Consider the following 5,820-nt stretch of genomic DNA (forward strand, 5'->3'; position numbering starts at 1 on the left):
TGCCCAATGTATGTTGAATGAGAATGGAAGGTACATGAGTTGTACCTAAGTACCGAAATGGTAATTCACAAACTCATTATGAATACCATGGATGCACACATAGTGTCGAAATGGACATTCATAAACTCATTATGAATACTATGGATGCACACGTAGTGCCGAATGTACACATAGTACTAATACGAAAATGTAACATATGCATTAAACAAAAGCGATTGATAACCATCATTCACAAAGTATGTCAAAATGCACATATGACTCTCAATGCACATACAATAGGCCTTTAAGTCAATTTCGCATATTAAACATTTATTCTGAAATATCAATAGATGTTAAAATAATATAGAAGTACATCCATCTATTTTAGAGCAGTTCATACTATAAAATTGTTTGTAAAAATCATTTCCATAAAATTTATGAAACTATTTTAAAATACGGTAAAATATATATTTATCAAAACATTTGAGGTTAACTCATCGCAAGTCATCCTCATATCATATAAGTACATAATAAATGCACTCACATGTATGCCTTAATTGTAGACTGACTATTCTGCGACTTTATCCTTGCTTTTTTGTTTGCTTGTCTCAGGAATTTGATTATGATCTACCCCAGTATCCATATTTACACATACAATATAAAATACAATGTTAGTATATTTTCTAATATTTATACAAAATAATAATACTCAAAAGTTCTATTATTTTTGAATTCTTTTAAAATCCATCATAACTTAAAATTTCAGACTGAATAATATTGGTACCCATCCTACAGTATCGATACTTCTCTTATATGGTATCGATACCCACTTCAGTATCTATACCATTTTTGCATTATGGAATCCATTTTTCAATTACAGTATCAATACCTCCACATCAGTATCGATATTGTTCATCATGTTCATGTTTTTTCTCCAATTTAACTGTAACATCCCAAACTACGGGTTAGTAACTAAATTATAAGGAATTTGGAATTTGTTGATTAAAGTGGAAAAGTTGAATAGTTTAATGATTTAATTGGAAATATTTCCTAAAAGTTTATAGTAATTATCCAAAGAATTAAAGGGCAAAATGGTCATTTAGCATGAAAGATATTTTTCCCTAATTATATGAATGATTATCGTGGGGTGGGGAAGAGTTATCTACAAACTCTTCTTCCTTCTTCATCTTCTTTCTCGCGTGGAAGCTAGGCAAAGTTAAGGGTTTTCTATTTTGTTGATTATTTGTTGAATTAAAGGTTGAGTTTTGATTATTAGATGACAACTAAGCTTAAGGAAAGCTTAAGTTGTCTTATAATCAAAGGATGAAGAAGTTGTAAGAGATTAAAGAAAATGAGTTTTTATATGAAATCATGGAAAAGAGTTGATAAGTTGAATTTGAAGTTAAATTTGACTTGTCATCATGCTAATTAAAGAATATAAAGTGATATAATTGAAATTAGAACATGATGAAAATTTGGGATTATTGAAATTCATATGAGGGATAATATTTTGAGATTAAAGATGGTTTTTATGGATATAAGTTGGTTTAAGTGATGGTAGTTGAGTTTAATGGCATGATAGGGATTTAAAATAAAAGAATTGATTGAAGAATTGATGATTTTCGGGCTTGAAATACAATTTATGGGCAGAGGGAACCGATACCCTATGAAGGGGCATCGATTCCCCCCCTTGAACGAAAAATTCCAGTATGTTCAGGGGGTACCGATTCCCCCCTAAATGGAAAATGAAATTATGGTTCGTAAAACTAGCTTAAGTTATTAACATCAAGTTTAAGGTTTAGGCTTCTGATGGTTGTTTTGAAATGTTATATTTGTGTAGATATTGAGCCTAAACAAGTTTCCGGAATAATCAAAGGACTGAGATTGAATCAAAGCAAGGCTAAGGTAAGTGAAATTTTAATTGTACTTATATTATTGAACGAACATTGGCTTGCGATGAGCCAATAATGGAGTTACTATGGTAAGAAGTGACTCCTAAAATGTTATTTGAATTGTGATTCTTATGTTTGCATGAGTACATGAAAATGGGTACATGTGTTATACTTATTGCATATGTTACATTAATTGAGTGAACACATATTAGTGTGACGAGCTATGTGAACTGGTTTAAGTAGTGGATGTGATTATATAAGTTGTATAATATAAATATGAGATATAAGACATAAGTTAAAGAACTATATGATATGAGATAAGATAGACACATGCTATTATAAGTGACTATAGAATCACGAACTATATAAAATAGCAAGGATTTATGTGATAACAAGAGAAAGAATATAAATTACATGAGTAAGATATATATATATATATATATATATCAGAATTGGTATAACCAACTTATGAGATTAGATGAAAAGTGGGATAAATTAAATAACATTGATCTATAGTACAATATGAGAATAGTATATAAACTAAGAGAAATTGACAGAAGTGACTATATGAACATGTAAGATAAGTTATATGGGGAATAGTTATGAGATTAAATGAAAATATAATATATGAGTCATATGGTAAAGACTTATGAAGCTATAGGAAAATGCTATGGAAACTATGTGATGATAAGTTATGAGAATATATATATATATATAGGTAATAAGATATGTGAAATTGAATTAAGTAAATATATGAAATTAGAATATATATATTTAATGTGAAATAAGTGATTATGTAAAACTGTGAGAAGTTATAGGACATTGATAATCGAATTATATGAAAGTATGTATATGGATACATGTATAAGTCATATGTTATCCTAGGTGCTATGTGATATATATATATATATATATATATATATTAACATATGTGAACAAAATATGATATACATGTTTATATGAATGCATGAAAAAAATGATACGATCTATGTGATTACAGGAATATTTGATATATGCTACATAATATGAACTTATGTGTGATATGAATTATATAACAAGAATCATATACAAACCATATGAGAATGAGTTATGATATTACATGGTTATATGATACAAGTGATGTGAACATATGAATATATGTCTATGAAAAGACATAAGAATAAGATGTAAACTATGTGACATGTGAATGTGAATCATATGAAAATGTTTTACGTGTAAGTGAACTACGTGCCTATATGAATATGTGAAATGAGAGATGATATAAGCCATATGAAACGATCTACGTGAATATATGTACCGATGATACATGTGATATGATATGAGATATATGGTTACACATACATGTGGTATGTGACAGAAGAGAAAGGACGAGTGATATGAAATGTTATAAATGATAATGCCCATGTTGTATGATATGAGAGCTATAGGTGTAGTTGGCATGCCAAGAGTCGAGGGTATTGTAGTCCTTCGGGACGTAGTGGTCCTACGGGACATATATAGCAGTCCTTCGGGACGAATACTGAACAAATGTTCGGTGCCCCATGAGGGACTTTATACGAGCTGTGGTGACAGCATTAGTGCACAACCTCAATGTACTCACATACCTCTGTTCTCAATAGTGTACATGAGCGAAATAAAGAAATAACAATGAATGTTATGTATATATTTTTAATGATATGAAACGTGATATGATTTATATGATGAAGTATGTATTGATTGCTAAAATGTATGGTATTGTAAGATGATATATGTGCATGAGTTTATTTATTACTTGCAAAGGTATATGATTCTGTTTGATATGATGATGTTAAATGATTATGCACTGTTAGAAGATAAGTTTCCATTATATGTTTATATGTCTCACTAAGTCATCGACTTAGCGTGTGATTGTTTCACATGTAGGTATGGAAAGCGAAAGGAGAAACAAGGTAACAAGACATGTCAGTTCTCCTTACCAAAGATCAGATCAAAAATGTAGATCGAATTATATGTATTTTATTAGAAAGAATTCAGTTGGCATGTAATAAATAAAGGATTTGTATTGGATACGCTCTGATCGAGTTTTAAAATATTTTAAACGTATATATATATATATATATATATATAAATGGTACTTGTTCCCTATTTGTAATCTGGAAATTTTAACATTTGGGATACTCTTCATATGATACTTTTCATACCGTATTTTACTGTTCATAAATACGCTTTTGTTTTCAAAATTTTATACCAAACAAAATTGAACAATATATGATCTTATTTTCTTAAAATAAGTTCAAATGTCTTGCTATTTTGTGCAAGTAAAGATTTTGAAAAGTCAATGTGACACCTCAAACTCGTATCCGGGTCGGGTGCGGGTTAGGGTGTTACATTTAATGGTATCAGAGCTACGGTTTAGCCGATTCTAGGCTAAAAACGATGTCAAAAGTGTTTAAAAAAATATACATGCCAACATAAAGTGAAAAATTTTATGATCTGATAGTGTAAGGAGTGTACTGTCTTGCTAATAGAATTAAAATGCTATGTTATATTAGATGTATGATCATAAGAGTTTCCAAAGTGAAGAAAAAGGCAATAGACTGAATGTAATAGTATTCACCTGCCCTGGCCAGGCAGGGAGAAGAGCGAAAAACCTCAGGGAGTGCCTGTATATGATTAAAGAATGTTTCATGATGTTGAATAATATTATGATGTGTTTTCAATTTTACACTTCTATAATTCATAGAACGAATGTATCGAAAAGAGCTAAGTGCAACCGAGTTCAAGGGTGAATTTGAGAAAGGTTATGTTCTTACAGACCTTTGTATAAATGATATAAAGATGATACTAGAAGGTGTTCATTTCTCTCAAGAGGAGAAATTAAATAGAGAAGTTTCGTTATTACGTGGATAAGATAGAATATAGTAGACAAATATCACCAAGAGAATGTTAAAAGATCAAGTGACGTGGTTATTGTTTGTAGAAGAATACAAGAATAAATATATCGATGACCAGTTTCTAAGATAGATGAAACGGGAATACACGAGCTTGAAACAAGGGAATTACACCTTGTACGTGTATAAGTATAAGTTTAATAAGTTAAGCAGATTTATTGCTGGGTTGATTCTGATTTAGAAGGATACATGCGATTGATTGTTTAAGGCTTGCGCCTTAAATTAAAAGAGTGTTAATGATTTTGAATTTATTCTCGTTTCAAGAAATAGTTAATTGCGTTAAAGCTTTAAAGAGAAAAAGCTCAGAATGAAAGGTTTGGAGAACAAAAATCTCATATGATCAAGTGAATTAGTGCTTCATAGAGTTAAGCACCATTAAATAAATATAGAGATTCTGGTTTTTAACTTTAAACCAGATATGGATTAGTTGTATTCTCCGCTAGAGAATAAACCATTCAATTCAGACGGATTGGAAATTATAGTATTAAAGAAACTTTATCGTTCTGAAATATAATAGTTTCTTTACAACATGGACAAGATAAAGTGGAAGAGATGGATGTTAGTTTGAGAATATTAAAAAACCAAGGAAGGGTTTAAGAATATGAATATGAATATCAGTGATTGATTATAAGACAAAGGTAAATAGAATGGTTGAATTTGAACCAAATAAATTGTATTATGAACAAGTGAGAATGAAGGTTTGATAAGTGAAGGAAATAGCGAATGAATTATTTTGACTGAAATAATATATATATATATATATATATATATATATATATATATATTATATATATATATATATATATATGGATAGTTTGATGAATGTTTATGTTTTGATTGAAAGAAATAAGTATGGATATAATATTGAATATAATGAGAGTTTGCATTCTGGATGGAAAAAAATTTTAGCATTGGCTAACAAGATTATGAAATGAAAATATATTGGAATTAGGAAATTTTAAGATATTGTGAGGATATGATAATCGAATGTGAAGTGGATTTGAATATAAGTGTATATT

Source organism: Hibiscus syriacus, unplaced genomic scaffold (assembly GCF_006381635.1).
Source record: "Hibiscus syriacus cultivar Baekdansim isolate YM2019G1 unplaced genomic scaffold, ASM638163v2 tig00001231_pilon, whole genome shotgun sequence".
NCBI lineage: Eukaryota > Viridiplantae > Streptophyta > Magnoliopsida > Malvales > Malvaceae > Hibiscus > Hibiscus syriacus.